This window comes from Canis lupus, chromosome 13 (assembly GCF_003254725.2).
Source record: "Canis lupus dingo isolate Sandy chromosome 13, ASM325472v2, whole genome shotgun sequence".
Taxonomy (NCBI): Eukaryota; Metazoa; Chordata; class Mammalia; order Carnivora; family Canidae; genus Canis; species Canis lupus.
Genome location: NC_064255.1, coordinates 42,903,482 through 42,923,321, shown reverse-complemented (window position 1 = coordinate 42,923,321; position 19,840 = coordinate 42,903,482). Strand labels below are relative to the sequence as shown.

General features: G+C 39.7%; 1 long non-coding RNA gene across 1 annotated transcript in view; it reads right to left on the bottom strand.

Moving 5' to 3' along the window:
- Positions 1-1,841: 1,841 nt before the first annotated feature.
- The window catches only part of LOC118353819 (uncharacterized), a 34,335-nt gene continuing 16,336 nt past the window's right edge, over positions 1,842-19,840 (bottom strand). The window contains exon 4 of the long non-coding RNA XR_004813223.2: positions 1,842-3,439. This is a non-coding gene — a long non-coding RNA (uncharacterized LOC118353819). The remainder of the gene's footprint in view (positions 3,440-19,840) is intronic.

Sequence of the window (19,840 nt, the reverse complement as noted above, 5' to 3'; positions counted from 1 at the left end):
GACTGAATTTGTATCATTGAAAATACTGTCTTTCTGACGGGAAAGGAAGATGAGGGAATTGCTGTTCAATGGATATAGAGTTTCCCCAGATGGAAAAATTTTAGAGAATGTTGTACAACACTAGGCTTATATTTAGCAATATTGGGCTGTACACTTAAACATTTGTTGAGAGAATAGATCTCATGTTATGTGTTCTTTGCTACAATAAAAAATAATAACGTCTCTGAAATATGTAGTCCTTCCAGTGTTCACCTAAAGTTCAGTCTTCACCAAGTCACCTATAAAATGCAAATGTCCCCAGAAAATCATACATTACATCTCCAGTGTTCTACAATAGTGCTGTGCGAGGTGTGGTCCAATGACTGGGGCTGGTCTGTGAACTATTGTTACTGATCTGTAATAGGTCTAAAAAATTGAGAGCATGAATACAGAAATTTTTACAGAAATTTAACATTGCTGCATTTTAAATGTTTATTTTTCAACAGTGTGTCTTTATAACAGATTCAAGGGAAATAGAAAGGAAAGAAAGGTTTTTCTTCACAGATAATTTGCTTCTCACTGGGGACCTGTTCCCAAGATCCCGTGATGCTAGATCTTATGGATATAGCTTAATGCTTGAAGGATTTTTAGTGCAGGAAAGTGGAAATAATTACTTTCTATAATGGAGAGTACCCTTGTGGAATTCAGTGTCCCAGAAGATACCACAAGCTGAAAGCCTACATCGATATCTTAGATACATAAATAAATTTAAGGGTGGTAGTAAATTATACTATGTCCACAGTTATGGTAAAGAACAGCCCAGGATTTTCATTAATTTCTGAAGCAAATTTTGAGGGATCATAAACTCCTTTGAGAATCTGATGAAAAACACTGTTCACTGTTCTTGAGAAAGAAAAAGTTTCAAAGGTGCATAGGGACAAATACTTGCATAAAATTTTGGGATATTTGCAGTTTGAGTTGAAGGTAATCTGGTTATAAACATTATACAGTAGAAGAGGAAATCTTAAAAGTTCTCATCACAAGTAAAGAAACCATAACTAGGTAGGATGATGGATGTTAACTGGACTTGTCATGGTGATCATTTCTCAATATATACAAACATCAAACCATTATGTTGTAAACCTGAAACCAATATAATGTCACTTATACCTCAATGAAAAAAAAAAGAGGGGATTCCTGGGTGGCTCAGTGGTTTAGCTCCTGCCTTTGGCCCAGGGCGCGATCCTGGAGTCCCAGGATCGAGTCCTGTGTTGGGCTCCCGGTGTGGAGCCTGCTTCTCCCTCTGCCTGTGTCTCTGCCTCTCTCTCTTTCTCTCTATCATGAATAAATAAATAAAATATTAAAAAAAGGAAATACACAGGAAGACTATGGGCATTCAGGTGTCTACCCAATGGGAGTTTAGTTTAACTTTGATCCAGAATGCTTTCTCACCACGTAGTCAACATAATGAAACATGCTTTGGTGACCCCCACATGGTAAGACACAGAAGTCGGTGCTTGGGATACAGGAATCACTAAGATAAGGAAGCAACAAGCTTCCAACTGAGAGAAAATGCTGCTGCAACAAAAATTCATTATTAACAGATGTCATAGAGAGAACTAACTGCCTTTATAAGCTCTGCTCTTAATATTCCCCATCCCCACCCTCAGTTAGACCCTCTCTTTTATCTCCCTTCCTTACTGCTTCGTTTCTTGGATGACCCTTACTCATTTTTCATGACTCAGAATACTAATGATGATAATGGTAACACGGTCACAATAATGATAATAATTGTTAACATTCATTGAATTTTTTAGGTAGTAGTCATACACATACACATACGCATACACACACATCACAGGTATATGAAATTTGCTCTTTATAATAGCCCAATAAAGGAGATACCATTTTACAGATAAAGTATTGCACAGATGGATTAATTAATTTGTTCAAGATAACATAGCTATTAAGTGATAGAAGTAGACTAGAGATCTCATTTTTGCGGAGAATATTTCTGGGGTAGGTTTATTTCCCTTCTTGTGTGCTCTCAGGTAGCCTGTGTTGATCACATTATAAACCATATAAGAGTTACAGTTTATCACAGCTCAGAGTTCATGGGATACTTCCCTAACTAGATTGGATTCCAGTCTTGTTCATGTTTTTAAGTATCGTTAGTAATGAGCACAGTATCGCTAGCACAGAACACGCAATCAATAACTTTTTGTTGGATATGAGTATAAGCAGATGAATAAGTGCTTGGACAAATGAATAAATGCTTGGATGAATAAATGAACCTAATAATTAAAGAATGATTAACCCAAGGCTGAATGAATGGATCTCATAATTAAGGACCGTAATTAGTAACAAAAATCCTGTCAGGAAGAAGTGACATCCTTGTTTTCCAACTTGGTTGATGAAGGTTATTTCTGTTGGTTCTGGAACAATGGAGCTGCATTTCCCTTGACTACTCGGGGCCGATCCTACAACCAAAAAATTAACAGCAACAATGGAATGAGGGACCATATGCCATCGATCTGCATTTCTCTCTTTGTATCAGCTGGAGACTCCCACATTGACCATGAAGCGCTACCACAGTAATGATAGTTTCCAAAAGAGAAAAATCAATCAATATCTTGTTTATTAATCTACATGGTATCAAACCCCTGCCACAGGTTTTCTTCTTTTCGTGAATTGTCAATCTCAAGTCAATGTAGTCTATTTAGGGCACCTGGGTGGCTCTGAAGGTTATGCATCTGCCTTTGGCTCAGGTCATGATGCCAGGGTCCTGAGGTCGAGTTCCGCATCAGTCTCTCTGCTCAGCGGGGAGTCTGCTTCTCCCTTTACCCCTCCCCCTCCCTGTTCAGGCTCTCTCTTATACTCTTTCTCTCAAATAAATAAATAAATAAAAATCTTTTTAAAAAATGTAGTTCTACTCAGTGACAACTCGAGTAAATGATATGAATTCTGAGTATAGCCTTTTCTCTAGAGACTTTTGCAATGGCCTGTTCTCTGCATCCTGCTACTATCTCTTTCCTTCCAGTCCTTCGCACAAATACCAGATTTTTCTTTCAGGGAGATTATTTTCACCATTGTACTTCTCTGCTCAAAATCTTCAATTATTTCTCAGCTACAGTATCAAAATCGGACTTCTTAGCCTGATGTTCAAGGCTTCTAGAGTTTCTCCAAACTTGTATGCAACTCTTATGTTTGGCTCTTTTCTTGCATCATCCTGTTTTACATTCTTCTGAACATACCTTGCTCCAGCAACATGTTCCTGTTGCCAAGTGGACTGGGGAGATCCCGGGCCCTGGGGCCCTGACATGGCCAGAGGGAGTCCCTGCAGGTTGTTGGTCTGATTGTGAGAATTCAAGGACAGACATGCAGCACAGTGGATGAGTAACACAAGTGGGAAAATTTGCTAACGTGGAAAGTGCACTCTGGAGACCTGAGAGCCAGTGAGCTAGAGAGAGAGAAAGAGAGAATGAGAGAGAGAGAGCTACAACCCCTGGGGGTTGGGTTTCTCTGTTTTATTGACACTTGTGAACTAGGAGGTGGACTATTTATTACTTGGGGCAGGGATGCAGGGCTTTGCATTTTTTCTTGCTAATTTGGTCAGGGGGTTTCTTTCTGTCCTGGTGTGTGCCAGCCTGGGCCTTTCTGGTTTAATCCAGCTTCTTGCGGAATGCTGCCCGGACAGGGTCCTGCCCTTCCCGCTAGCTGGCCATGACTTCCTCCAGGCCTGGCCTCCAGGTAGGGTTAGAACCTCACTAACTGCCCACTCTAATGGTCCCACGCAACTGAAAAATCTTTTCCCTTCTTTTCTGAATCTCCCTATTCTGCTTGTCTAATAGGCCTGCTAAAAACTCCATCATTGCTGCTGAGGGCTAAAGACCATACTTATTTTTTTTCTCTTTTAATTCTGTGGGATTTATTTTTGACACCATTTATTGGGCATTTGGTTTTACACTATCTGCGATCTATGTCCATTCATGCTTTCTTCTCCTACCTTGATGGTCAGCATCATAAGGGCAGAGATCATGCCTTAGACTTTGGCCACCTTCTATATGATCTCGAGTTTCAGTAAGGAGTATCTGCTGAATGCATGGACTTAGGCTCCTGGTGTAAATGCGTCATGAGAGGTGTTCAGAGCAGCACAGAATTCCAGACAGGAAACTTGCCAGGCTGAGTCATTCAGTAACTACAACATGTTTGCAATGTATTTCCTTATCTGGGTGTGCGAATTAGGAATAAAGGAATCTCAGTTTCAAGCGTAGTGAATAAACCTGGGTTTGATTGATTGATGATTGATTGACTTTAGAGCTAGAGAGAGAGAATGAGGAGGTGGTGTTAGGAACAGGGGGAGAGGGACAGACTCTGTGCTAAGCAGGGAGCCCCATGTGGGGCTGGATTTCCCAGGACACTGAGATCATGACCTGAGCTTGAAATCAAGAGTCAGAAGCTTAACTGATCCATCCAAGGCACCCTGCCTCCTTATAATTTAATCATTCATCTTAAAAACTATTGCTGCACATGATCCTTCCCTTGGATTTTATACAGATAAAGTGGTTTTGGCTGCAAGTAACAAAAACGGATTCCATAATAAGGAAACAATTATACCAAAATGGAAAAAAAAAAAAAAAAAAGAAAAAGTTCAAGTAGAACAGTTTCAGATTTGGTTGATTTTGCAAGTCAGTGATGTCATGGGGGCAAGGTATTTTTTCATCTTTCTGTGCTCAAGCCTCCTACTAGTGTAATCCCCTCAGGCTGAGCTTCTTTTTAATTGCAAAATGGATGTTATGGATTCATCCCTTTGTTGAAAATGCCACAGCATTCAGTGGGAGAAACAGAAATCATTTCTTCTTTGGTCTTTCTATATAGGCAGGGAGGAGAAGCCTCTTCCTGTAGCCCCTAGCAGATTTCATAGGTCTGATGAGTTGAAACTGGATTAGGTGCTCAATTCTACACCAATAGATGGCAAGAAGAATACTACTACTACGTTTGCCTCAGCTTTGGAAGAATTCTGGTCTCATGAAGGGAGCAGATGGGTATTCGAACAAAAGTGAGGCTGGGCGGTGTGTTGGAAGTGGAAATGTCTGCTAGTAAGACAGCCAACTGTGGGGCTGAAATTCCAAAGTGCCGGTAGCCAAGGATCCCTCTCAAAAAGGTGAATACTGCTCTTCCCCCTCTGGTTTGTTCTCAAAGGACTGATTAGGCCAAAGCGTATCCTGACGCAGGGGGACACCAGCCCATGGATCAGTGGTTGGCATCCTCTGCTGGGACTTTTATGACCGCACAATACATATATTGTTTGCATTAAATATTGGCTATGACTAAGCTTAAGGTTCTTCTAGGCACCTTTTTAAAGAATAAATTTTAGACTAGATGACTTCCTAAGCCAAGGTCTAACTTAGGGAGATCTTAGACTCAGTGATCCCCACCTCTCCTTCCATTTCTTTCTTTCTCTTAACTGGGTATTTTCAAACCTTTCTCCAGAGGCCCAAAGCTATGTCAAAATCTGTTTATTGGACGTTTTCTAGTGCTGGTCAGTTTTGCTGGAGGGTGGATTTGAACATAAGTGCCTACACCTCAATTATGTGAATTAAAAATTAATCTTTCATGGTAGAAAACAGAGGACGTTTGGGTTTCACATGCCCAAATTATAGATATCAGCTAAAAGAGTGTGCACAAGAATTTAAGAGATTTCATGAGTTTTCCAGTACTCCAAGCTACTCAGTAGAAGTCAAAGCTTGTTGAAAATATATTTCAATTAACCAGATAAAATCTATGCGGGTGTGTGCATGTGTGTGTATGTGTTGGAAGTGGAACTGAGCAAACAGTTTTGAGATGCATGCTTTATATTGTGATGCTAATTAGGTTCATGTATACTGTCTCCATCAGTTTATAGAAATGCTACTTTAAATGCATAAACAAAGTAATTAAGTTGAGTATATAGGAAAAGAAATATATATATACACACATGTATTATGGTGAAATATATATATATAATATATATGTATATATTATATATATATGTTATGGTGTTTTCAAACCACTTGGAAATAATTTTGTTTTTTCTGACCAACTGCTTCTAAAGAAATACTTTCTCAAAGATTATAAAAAAGGAATATCATCGGGATCTCTGGGTGGCTCAGCAGTTGAGCATCTGCCTTTGGCTCAGGGTGTGATCCTGGAGTCCTGGGATCGAGTCCCACATTGGGCTCCCTGAATGGAGCCTGCTTCTCCCTCTGCCTGTGTCTCTACTTCTCTCTCTCTGTGTCTCTCATGAATAAATAAATAAAATCTTTTAAAAAAGTGATGTCATTAGATATTTTCACTTTTCATTTCTTTCTTTTTAAAGTCTGTTTCTGCTTAATTGAACTGAATGCTATGCATACAACTCCCAAAGTCACCAAAGTGTTCAGAATTGTTTAGTGAATTTTATGTAAACATTTAAAAAAGAACAAAAACTTAAACTCTGATGATGTAAGATTTCTGACCTGTGCTCAGAAATCTTTTATGAGATTCTTCTATAAAAATTTTTCTATATTTTTTCTATATTTTCTATTTTTTCTATATTTCCTGTGGATAGATTGATAAGAAAACTGTCTCTCATTTGTCAAGGAGAAGGAATACTAATTGGAATATAGTTTTCAATAGGATAAATTATAATTTCTAAGAATAAATTATGATTTCTTCATCAAGTCAACTTATAAGAAATTAAAAGACATATATTATATACAGGGTTTTAGCTAAATGATTAATTTGGAACAAGAATCCTTTGTGAAGTCGCAGTTCTATCTAGCACAGTACGAGCCCTTCCCAAATTAGACCCCACAGAGTATTTACAGAGTCCAGACTTCTATTCTACTTACCGAGTGCGCTATATTTATTTCTGTGTTTTTCTCAACCTCAAACCTTTGGAACTCAGGGAAGATTTCTAAATAATCTCTGAGTTCCCAGTACTTAGCCACATATCCAGCTCACCCTGGGTGCTCAATGCCCACTGGAAATGTGTCACTCACATTTGGCTCCTTACTTTGGATCACTCAGGATACACGGTTAGAGTTGGAGTTATGTCGGGCCCTGCATATGAGGGGATCCCAATGAGCAGTCAAGGCCATCTTGCTCATGGTTTTTCCTTTTTGTAATCTGAGGCAATATTACTATACTTTTCTATTTTGCCTTTTCTTATCTATGGATTCATTCACTTATTCAAATTACATTTATTAGTGTCTAGTATATGCAGCTACTACTTCAGGTTCTGGGATCCACCTGCAAATGAGACATACAAAATCCTGCTCTCATGAGGCTTACATTCAACTTGGGAAGAGTGCAGTAAGGAAATCATCAAATGGCCATGTAACATAACGTCAGGTAGTACTGATAAACGTCATGAAGAGAAGTATGGGAGATAAAGGGACAGAAAGTTTCAAGAGATACCATCTTTAGATAGAGTGGTCAGGTCAACTTTCTGAGGTGATAATAGTTGATCAGAGATGGTGAATATCTGAGGGAGAATTTTTTAGGATTTATTTATTTATTTATTTTAGAGAGAGAGAGAGAGAGCATGTGTGTTCTAGTGGTGGAAGGGGAGGAGGGGGTGGAGAGAATCTCAAGCAGACTCCCGACCTGAGCGTGGAGCCCAATGTGGCGGGGGGGGGGGGGGGGGGGGAGGGCTTGGTCTCACAAATCTTGATATCACAACCTGAGCCAAAATCAAGAGTTGGATGCTTAATTGACTGAGCCGCCAATGTTTCCCATCTGGAGAAGAATATTCTAAGTAGAGATTAGACAAGCAAGGACCAGAGGCAGAGCCAGTGTGGTATGGCTGACACATAGCAAGAAGAATCTTGTGACTTTAGAATAGTAGGTGGAAAAAGAATGGTAGGAAGTGAGGTCAGAAGTCCTGAACATCTGACATTTTAGGATTGAAGGTAAAGGTAAGGATATTATTTTGGTCTATACACACATATCCTTATATTAATTATTATTAATTATATGTTAATTATTTTAATATAGTATGGGAAACCATTGATGGTTTTAAATAGAAGGTTATGATTCATTTTTGAAAGGGTTATTCTGACTTCTCTGTGAATGATAAACTGGAGGAAGACAAGAGAAAACAGACAGATTAATTAGAAGGCAGATTTGCCATAATCCAGGCATGGCGTGGAATGACCCCAACTGGACTAGGAGAGTAATAGTACAATGAATGAGACATGGTTAGATTCATTTTGAAGGTGAGCCAAGGGGAAATGTGGATGGATTTGATCAAGGCTGAGAAAAAAGAGGAGGCAAAGAGTGGCTAGATGGGTTTTGGCTTGAGTAATTGGGAGAATAACAGTGTTATTTAGTAAGATAGGACAGACACACTGTGAAATAAGCAGGAGGAAGGCAGAGAGGAGCTGGTTTTGAAGCAGAGCAGAAATCATCAATGTACCCTGGGATGCAGAGTCTATGATGATTACTAGACACCCAAATGCACTGTCCTGGATTTCAGAGAAGTGGGCAAAGCTGGAAGTTTAAATTTGGGAGTTATTAGTGCCTTTGATGCATAGATTCAGATGAATTCACCTAGGATTAAGTGTAGAAGAAGAGATGTAGGAGAGCAGAGATGAGAGGTGCTCCAGTGTTTATAGATCATGAAGAAGAATCTAGCAAAGGAGACTGAGGAGAAGCAGCTGTTAAAGGAAACCGGGAGAATGTGGGTCAGAGAACTAGGAAAGAAGGAAAAGAAGACAAAAGGAAAGGGGGAACAAAGAGAAGGGGCAAAAAAGGAAAGGAAAGGAAAGGAAAGGAAAGGAAAGGAAAGGAAAGGAAAGGAAAGGAAAGGAACAAAAATAGCAGTTTATAGTGAGTATCTACTTTCCTTTTTGTTTTGAATGTTTCTTCCTATTTTCTATAAACCCCCCAAAAGTGAGATTGATCTTGTGACCTAACCTATGTGTTAGAAATATTCAGTATGGGACTAACACATTCCATCTCCCCAGCTTGTGAAATGATGTCTACATGGTCCATTGTAGGATGTGCTGTTCTTGCGACCATCAAAGAGTCACCTGACTTAGCTTGCACTTAGCTCCTCACTTTGCAACATCGCTCAGGAGCTGTCCAGTAAATGGTCCAGAGGTTGGGACTATGTCTATTAAATTTATTCAGACTCAGGTCTGAAGGATATTTTATCTATTAAGATCAGCTTTGCTATAGTTTATAAATACTTTGAAAATAACTATATCAAATGTCTTCTTATCGGGTGTCCCAACAACTGGCCCCAGTGATTCCCATTGTCTACTTATAATGCACTGACTGATAACGTTAGTCACCAGTTGCTCCCAGCCACAGGCTTCTTCTCCTCAATGTCTGTGCCCTTCTACTTCCTCTTGGATTAGGATGTTTCTCCAGATTGCATTTGTTGCCAATTTGTATATGGCAATTGTATTTATCAGGGCAAATCCTAACTTGATGGGATATTTATAAATTGATATCACATGAAAACAAAATTTGCTCCATTGTTAGATATTGATGAACGTGGGTTGCTAAAGCAAGTCTGAGGCTTTGGGTTGGAGAGATAACTAAAAACTAAGATGAAATTATACAGATTAAGGAAGGATTGTAGCTGAGTCCTGGATTGTAATCAAGTTTTGAAAGCAGATTGCTTCACCTGCCTCTTCTAACTCTCATTAAACTGGAGGAGGGGAGGGAGGAGAGCAAAAAGGAGGAATGGAAGGCTGTAAAAAGAAATCAATAAAGAAAGACAAGAGAAATAAGCAAAAAAAAACAAAAAAACAAAACAAAAACAAATTGGAACTAAAAAGATGTATTTTGGATGTGATTCATGTAAGAGAGACAATGTAAAACTTTAATTCAATCCAAAGAAAATGCCACATCTCTGCATCGCCATATCAAATATTCACAAATAAATGCACGTGCATGTTTTCAAAGTTAAAACTAAAATGTTTAAGAAATGTCTGTCTCATTTTTACCAGATGCACTGTAAAACTAACTTTTATACCTACCATTGACTTTCTTATTAGATTGGTATTTATGTGTATGTATTTATTTCTGGCTTAGAATAACTGATAAGTTTCTCTAAGTAGGCTCTATGTCCTCCATGGGACTTAAACTCATGACCCTGAGATCGAGAGTTGCACGCTCTACTGACTGAGCCAGAAACACTCCCTAATGATTGATTAGTTTCATTTTAAGGGGGCCAATGTGTTGCTGCAAAACAACCCAAGAAAAAATAGCTTATTATGATGAAAGAATTTAAGAATCAATTGAACTGTCTCTTTGAACCTTTCATCCTATTCTTGTCATTATATATGCATTTATTCTTGTCATTACATATTCATTTAAATAAAGCTCAAAATTAAATTTAAAAAACATAAAGTACACTTTGCAAATTTGGCTTGAACAGTATACAGTTACCAAAATTTATCTGTTTCACATTTGTTAATTTTGAAAAATGTAACATAAATAATGTAACTGAATATACTTATTTGGAAAACACAAGATGAAACAGCTGAGTCTTCTAAAAAAAAAAAAAGGAGAGAAAATTGATTCAAAAGAAGAAAGAAATGGCGGAAAGAACTACAAAGGAAAAACGTTTCCTGTGTCAATTTAAAAATTCTCAGAATAGAATGCGTTCGTGTCTAGTTGGGTAGAGAATTGTGCAGACTTTTATGATGTTTTTAAATCTGAAAGTCTGTGTTAACCAACTTTTATGTGATTTAGTAAAGAAAGAATAGCCCAGCTCCAAGCTTAGATTTACTGGGAGTTCCCTGTGCGATAGTTCCCATTTTTGAGTATCTACTCCAAGCCAGGCGCTATGCTATCCCATTTAACCCTTTGAACAATCCTTCCAGATGAGTATTGTCATCCTCATTTTCTATATGAGAATTAGAGGCGTAAAAAGAGGCGAAACACACAGTCAATGGCCAAATAGGGGTGTGAGCTAACCTCTGCCTCGTAACCAAAGCTGCGTGTTTCACTACCCCCCAAACTGTCTCAGTTCATCTGTTCCTGTCCCAGTGTCTTCTGCAAATTGTGGGTAAAATCACCTGCCTTCCCTAGGCTAGGTCAGACGAAATGAAAAGTGAAACAGTTCCTGGTGTGTTGCAAATGTCAGGTCGTGTTTCTGATTATGATGATCTCTCAAAGAAAGTTCGAAAACCGTTGGAGAACAACAGAGTAGAGGAGCTTGTCTTAGAGAAATGGTGCTGCCCATCTGTCCCGTCTTGTCACCCCCATGCTCCCAGCAGGGGCTCTGTCAGGCTGGACACCTAGTCCTGCATTTTTCTGAAGCTTATCAGTGGCTCAGGGAATTGTCAGATGAACTTCCCAGAGAACTGCCTTTCATAATAAGGAGGAACCAGAGATTGTGGAAGTCCTGCTTCTCCTTTTAACAGGAGCCAGTGACCAGCTATCAGCAAGGATGGTTGCTCCCGATAAAAGGAAAATGATAAAATGGACACTGCAGAGAATTACTTTCTTGTCTATTATGTAAAAGGTGGGAATATTATTTTGTGAATACATTGGAACACATGCCTGATTTTGTTAAAGTGTGGCCTCAATGATGAGACCTGTGAAATATGCCTAAAAACAAAAACAGGACGACCCACCCCAGATTTATTTAGGAAACAAACAAAAAAATCCCGAGGGAGAGATAACAAAAATGTAGTGTCTTTTTCAATAGAGTTTAATAAGTCAGTTTTTAAATTTGTCACTGAACTAAATGGGTCTTGATTATATCAGAAAAAAAAAAAAAAAAGCCAAGACTACAGGTTAAAATGGATGGCGGCCACATAGAAGTGGCTTGGGGGTAATTATAATTGACATTTTACTGAACAGGATTGAAGATAATGTACCTCATGAGTGAGTTTTAGGGCAGTCAGTGTGAACAATAATAGTATTTAAGTGATAGTATCGAGTAATAATATTTGTCAGGAGCATGTCCTGCCAGAAACTCACTAATAGAGTGAATCTTTATAATCATTTTTCCTGAACATAATGTGTTAGCTTTGACTTGATACCGCAGGGAGCAGAGGGAGTAGAAGAGGGTGAAGGGAGGGTTAAGATACATATTAATTAAATAATAAGAAACCAAAAAGCAACTGTTCAAATTCCCATCCTGGGGGGCCTGGTTTCCTGGTGTCAGCAGATGGTGCTTCTTCTAGTTTCCCACAGTGTCCTAAATGAGAAAGTTTTCCAAAATACGTAGCTAAAAAAAATCAGAGTTTTCAATCTGAAATTCAAGTTAAATCGCCCAAGAAAACAGAAACAATACCTTACAGGTGAACTTTTCTTATGTGCCTGACTCGTGAGAGGACTGTGATGGGATCTCGAAAGAAAATGCTCTACTCATCAAATTCTCAAATGGCACTGACCTACTGGATTTTAGTGGGAGGGCATGCTGGTGATCACAGAAGTTTGGGAATTTGTATTTTTGTTTTCTTTGGGAAAAAGAAAGGCACAGGAAGGCACAGGGCACAGGAAGTTATGCTGTAAAGAAGTCAGTCTAGCTTTGTGCTGTGCTCCTCTGAACACTCTATGCTACCGCCCAGCCAAACAATCATCGGTATTGTTGAGGCAGAGTTGTTGGTGGAAGAGCGCCTTCTTTCTGAAGGCACAGAAATAAGTATCGTGAAGTTGATAATGGCAATTTTAGTGATGAAAAGAATAATATCATCAGCCATTCTTAGTGCTTTATAGTCGATAACGTATTTTCTTATAGGGCTCATTTGATCTTCATAATAACCATACGTGGTATACAATTAAATAAATATTTTTGTCCCAAATCTTCTTATTCAGTTTAGAAGAGGAGAATGAGGACTCGAGCAGGAAGGTCTTCAGGAGGGAAAGAAAGAAGTGAAGAGAGAGAGTCTCAGTAGGATTACTGACATCACGAGTGTTTGAAAAAACATCTGAGGATATAGCCAAGAAAGTGCGAGATAATTAAAACTTTAGGGAGAAAGAAAATACCGTGAAAGAAAGAAAACAGAATAAGAATTACCCTACTTGGCTCTCTGGGGCAAAATATTTACCTAGCCATAATCATGTATGAACTATTTATTCATTCAACTAGAAATAGTGATAAAACCAAATAGGGCCTATGAGATAGAGAGGTGGGGTTGAGTTGGAAGAGACCTAAATCCTCATAGCAGGAGCTCTGGATAATATCGGAATCAAATAATCAGAAAATATCAGTCTGTGCATGTTGTCTGAACACAGAGCAATAACCACTAGAGAAAACAGTGGGAAGGGGTAAAAGGTTGTTGTCTCTGAGGTGATGCAACTTAGAGGTGGAATTCAGGGTTTAGATTTTCAGTACACATCTCTGTAATATGGGGGGTTTTAATCCCCTGTATATGTCATTTTAATTAGAAGTAGCATTTATTTCAAATAACTTTAAAAAAATCGAGAAATGCTTAACACTAGTCAGAATGATCTATTTATAGGCTTGGTGTCCTGTCCTTATCAGCTGAGGGCAACCCCTGAGAACAGGTTGTAGGGTTAGCTGGGATCCCATATGGCTGGGGCTGGAAGTGGAAGCACCTCTTACACAGAGATGCGGGTGTGTATGCAACAGGCCATAGAAAGGAGAAAACAGATGCAGGGGGAACATTCGGCAGTCATTTTCATAGTCTAAGTAATAGAGTTTGAGTCTGGACTAAAGAGTAGAGTCAGTGAGTGTGGGAAGGATTCTAGAAGTTTTGAAGGCAGAAACAATGGGTTGGATGTTGACTGTGAGAAAAAGAGGGGAATCAACAGGGCTTGACAGCTTGGATCTGGACAATATAAAGAATGAAATTGCCATTTATGAGAAGACTGTGTGAGGAACATATTTGGGGGATTGAAGCCAGGAGTTTAGTATTGGACTTGATAAACTGGCTGTGCCTATTAAACTCCTGGGTGGAAATGTCAAGTAAGTAGATATACGAGTCTAGAATTCTGGAATAGTTTTAAGAGAGAGATATAGACTTGAGAGTCCGTGGATAGATTGTATTTAAAGCCACGAATGAATGAGGTCACCTAAGGAGTGGAGCATAAAGAGTGAAGAAATACAATCTGAAGGTGGAGCCTTAGTCACTCTGAGGTTCGCAGGTAGGGATAAGAAGGATCTGACATAGGAGGGAGACAAAGAGGCAATGGCCAGAAAAGTAGGAGGATAAGTAGGCAGGGTGGTGGCCAAGTAGCCAAGAGAAGAGAGTATTTCAAGGAGATGGGAATAAGCGATTGTTTCACATGCTGTTGAGGAATCAAGTGAATCCTGAGGAGTAAGCGATCCTTGCACATGGCAACACGCAGGCCACTGGAGGCCTCAGCATGAGCTCCCTTGGTAATGTGATTGGGGCCAAAATGAGTCCCAGAAAAAAAATGGGAATACAGATAGTGGGAACTTTGGGTATAGACCTCTTTTCCTGAGTACGGCTGAAAGAGAAGCAAATCTGTTAGGCCGTAGCTATGGGCACATGTAGGGTCAAGAGAAGGTTCTTGGTTCTCGTTTATTTTTTAATGAAGTGTGTTATAGTTTGCCTGCTGATGGGGATGGGACTATAGTCAGGGAAGTGTTCATGCTGTAAAGCAAATGGGGAAAATGAGTGGAGTTAGGCCTTTGAGTAGACAAGAGGGAGCAGGGCCTTGTGCACAGGAAGAAGACATGGGGATGGGTGCAGGATTTCCGGTTTGGTGGCGGGCGTGTGGGGGCAGGTGAAAGCTCCCTCTGACTTGTTTTTGCTTCTATTGTCCCTGGGGAATGAGAAGTAAAATAATCCACAGAGGGTGAGGCAGAGGAATTGTGGAAATTTGAGGACGGGTAAAAAGATAGGAAGTCACCATGTAGCAGATGAGGAGAGAGAAAGCCACCTGAGGAAATGCAGGAGCGTCCTAGAGCACCAGGGGCTGCCTGGGGGATCCTGGTCAGGACGTTGTGTGTGTCTGTCTAGCCACATGCAGCTGCTCAGGGGCCTGAACATGAGACCTAATAGGTCAAGAGTTGGCTTCAACTAACACTGAGTTTTTCCCAAAGTAGTTCAACAACAGAAGAGGGGAGAGAGAAGGGGTCTACACCGGGGAGCGGTTGTGTGGGTGCATCCTGGCCTCAGGTGAGAAAGACCAGAGCACGGTGGATAAGGGGGCTGTGAGCTCAGTGGGTCTCACATACTGGTGGAATTGCAGGAAATGAGGTATGAAAAAAAAGGAGAATGGGAGGTAGGGAGATGGAGGCAGCAAGGAGGGGTAAGAGGCTGGGTATTTTGAAGACATTGGCTTCAAAGGAGCTGAGGTGTTGAGGGAAGATAGGGGTCTGGATGGTGCAATGAACAGCACATGGGAGGCTCATCCACCTCAAGGCTGAGTGCACATGGGACGTAACAGGAAAGAGGGCCCAGTGTACGGGCACTCGGGGCAATTTAGCCTTCCCTGTGGATACAGATTTCAGGCTGCCTGACAGGGAAAGAACGCCAAGGTAGCCTAGTATTTATTTATTTATTTATTTAGAATTTCAATTTTTAATTTTTAATTTTCTTTTTAGTTTTTTTAAAGATTTTATCCATTTATTCATGAGAGGAACACAGAAACAGAGGCAGAGACATAGGCTGAGGGAGAAGCAGGCTCCCTGCAGGGATCCCGATGCGGGACTCGATCTGGAGACTCCAGGATCACGCCCTGGGCCAAAGACAGATGCTCAACCACTGAGCCACCCGGTGCCCCTTATTTTTTAGAATTTTTACAGTGTGCTATACTCTCTCTCTCTTTCTCTTTCTCCCTCTCTCTCTATACACACATAGAGAATATATACATATACATATATATTCTAGAAATAAACATTTTAAATATTTTTCTAATAATATATCGCAAAGCAGAAAAAAGGTGTAGTATCCATACCTATGCATTTATTCTCTTCTATTATTGGATGAGAACGAAAGGAAAACAAAACTGGTTTCAAGAAACAGTAACATAACGTGCTCCAATTACTTGATTGTCAAGCTACTTTCTCTGCATTTTGCTAACTTAAATCTTACACATTAGCACAAGTTTAAAATATTCCTTTTGTGGCTTAAATATTCGCCACTCAGCGTTTTGCAAATGACTTCATAGTATTTTGTTAGCAATAACTTCCTTTGGCTCCTTTGCCAAGTAGTTGATATCCAGATGCTCGTAAGCACAATAATGTGTTGGCATAAACTAATTATCTGCCATGTGCAACTATTTATACATCCTCACTACATTAGTAAGATATGAAAGCGATTTACAATTCCCTTTAAATAGCCACATGCACCTGCAGGCAGTTTTGGTTCAATAACACAGAAATGAGTGATAAAGATAGGTTAGGCATCTTTGTTCTTTCTGGCTTTAAGAGTTCAAACGATGATGAACAAAACAGTTCCTTTCGCTTTGCAGCATTGCAAACACTGTGACAACTTTCTCTGTAAATTCCTGAATTAATTCTGGAGCTTTGTATCTTGGAAGCAAAGAAACCAGAGTTCTATAAACTCATGGAATTCAGGCAGATAAGGCAGTTATGTTATTATTGTTATTATTATTAATTATTTGGGAGAAGTAGATAAAAAAATGTGAGATTGGTGATTTGATGTTCAAATGAGAGAAGTGAGCGGAAGAACATAGTTCTGAATTCACTTCATAGGGATTGAGTTTGAATCCTGTGTCTATACCACCAACATAACTCTTAGGCACTGTAAGCGTGGTACTTGGGCCCACAGGTTTTTTTGTTTTTTTTTAGGAGACTTTTTTTTTTTTTAAGATTTATTTATTAATCTGAGAGAGAGAGAGTGAGAGAGAGCGCAGAGGGAGGGGCAGAGGGAGAGGGAGAAGAGTCTTAAGCAAACTCCCCACACACGCTGAGCAAGGAGTCCTATGTGGGGCTTGATCTCAGGACCCTGAGATCACGACCTGAGCTAAAGCCCAGTTGGTCACTTAACTGACTGTGCCACCCAGGCGCCCCAAAGACTCAGAAAATATTTTAATTTTAGTTTCTCTTAAAATCAGAAAGAAACTATTGAATTTAATAATAATGAATATTTAATAGTGAGCCTAGGCTGGATAATAATTGTCTTTATAGTTAGGCAATTAACAAAATACTGCTTTCATTTTATTGTCATCGTTGTTGTTGTTGTTGTTATTATTATTATTAATAGAGGAAGGGTTCCACAAAGGCAAAAAACAGCCTGGGGTTTATGAAGTTATCATACAGGGTGAATGGCTGTGTCATGTTGGATGAATAACTTGGAATAACGTAACCGGGTTGAACTTTATTTATTCTCCTAATCTTTATTTTTTTCTTTTTAAAAAAAAATTGTGTTTATTTATTTGAGAGAGTGAGAGCAAGCAGGAGGGAGAGCACGGGGAGGAGGCAACAAAAGGAGAGGGAGAAGCAGGCTCCTCACTGAACAGGGAGCCCAACACAGGGCTCGATCCCAGGACCCCAGGTCACAACCTGAGCCAAAGGTAGATGCTTAACCCTTGAGCCACCCAAGTGCCTCTCTCCTAATTTTTAAAGCAGGGCTAATGGCTGAGAGGGCTGTTATAAGAGCCTGGAGAGATGCTATATATATAAAGTTCTTTGCATAGTGTCACGCACAGTCAATAAATGTGGTTTAGTATTGTTTTACTAAAAATGGAGAATCTTGCTTCCATAGTAAAATGGCTTAGGAGCTCCATCTTTCTGTCTCTGTCTCTCTCCTTTAACACTGCCTGGTATATTGTTACCGGAGGAAGCTGATTGAGAGGTTTGGCAATAGAATTAGAAAAATTCTAATTAAATTCTAATTAAAAAATTATATTGTAATGATAAGGGTGCCTGGGTGGCTCAGTAGGTTAAGCGTCTGCCTTCTGCTCAGGTCATGGTCCCAGGGTCCTGGGATCGAGCCCTGCGTGGGTCTCTCTGCTCAGTGGGAAGTCTGCTTCTCCCTCTCCCTTTATGCTCTCTCTCTCTCTCTCTCTCTCACAAATAAATAAATAAAACCTTTTAAAAAAAGGCAACTAATGGCTTTATAAGTTAACTGCTGGTTTTTAACTACCCAGTCAACTAGATTCCTTAGTATATGCAGAGCCCGTGTACTATGGGACCATGTGTCCATTTACATTTATTTTTTTATTTTGATGATTTGTAAATGAATGAAAAACTAAGTCTCTGACCAAACTCCTAAAAAATATATGACTATAGACAATCTGTTTCAATTTGATAAAGGGATTGTGCATAAACTCTACTTCTACCAGAGGAAATATGGTAGACTTCTTATGAAAAGTAATTGATGAAAATAAAGTCATAGTATCTTTCCTTCCCTGGCATCCAGGTATGGAAGCCAGAATTCCAGCCAAATAGAAAAAAACAGAAACATTCCTAATTTTATTTGCTGCTTTTTTTATTAAAAAAAAAAAAAAGATGATGGAGAGTGAAGAGAAAGAGGGACCTGAACGTTCATCTTCTCCAAATAGCCTCTGGTGTAAATGTCAATCTGCACATGGGGACAATGAAGACCTTCCCAAGGTCAGATGGTGTAAAACTCTGCTTGGTTCCCTGTTCCTGCCGTGTTCCAACCTTCCCAATCCTGGTTATTAACTCATTAATCATGCCCTCCCCCAGGTAGGGAAGCTAACAGTATCTAATGATTTCTTGGCCAGTAGCTCAGACTCGCTACCTTTTCATTTTTCTTGAACTCCAATCTGTGGCTATAAATCTGTTGTCTTTCAGTTTCAATCCCCCTCATGCTAGCATGCGCCATGGTGAGCCTTCTTTGGGGAAAGATACTAAGACTTAAAATATCTTTGGCTCTGACTTATGTACCAACAACCGTGTTCAAGAGTTGCTTTCCATTTTATCTGCAAGTGTTCTAGAAATAAAACACCTTTTCTGCCCCAAACTCTCTTATCTATGCTGTAAGTGTCTTTTCTCAGGGAGACCCTGTCCAAGTTTAAGAGCCTAGACTCAGACGTGAGTAAGCCTTCCCTTTCTGCACCCACTCCAGCCAACTTGTGTCACTATTGCTACCTTTAGCCCTATGCCAACTAGAAAGCCCTGGCAACGTTTTCTTAAACACCAGCTGCTCACTCCTTGTTTTCTCATTTTCAAACTCTACAGTTCCTTTGAACAGTTCCAAATTACTCAAGTGTGCCAAAACCAATTCGGTCCTTTAGTGAATGTCAGGTTTTCTTGGTAAACATCAGTAACCACCTCTGGTTAGAGGCAATCCTCACCCTGCAACCTCTCTAGCAGATGTTAAGTCACAGTGAAAACAAATCTTAAGCCAACATCTGCCACATAGAATACATTTATTAACAGGCAGGCATAATCACTGAACTTCTTAAGCTTAATTAAGAAGGGTTTATTCTTTCAGCCTCAGGGTCACAGATGAGCACCATCCATGAAAAGCACTCACTCTGAGTGAGGCGCAAGAGGTTCTAATGGCAGGATCTGCAGCCTGTGTAACTGGAACCAGTAGCAAAATGTCTCCAGGTAAAAGGTCCTAGGAATGGAGTGTTGCACTCAGGGCATTGGTTGTTGTCAAGTGTGGTCTTCTCATACTTCAATCATGCAAGGGTCTTTCTTAAACTCCCCTTTACTTTTCACATATCCCCAATCCCATTACTATCCCCAACAAAAGGTTATTTCCTATAGGTCTAATGTAAATTAATTAACCCAAAGGGGCTGATTGATCGTGAGACATTTCCTAGGCTAATTAACTTTCTCTAGAGTGTTAGTTAAATTTAATATGTCCATACACATATCTCATACTACTTACACTGAATTGTTTACAGTTAGTTACGCCCAGAAAATATAACAAGCAAACTAGCTGGTGGGATGGTGGTGGTGAAAGGATCCTTCAATAATGTCCTAGATGACTTA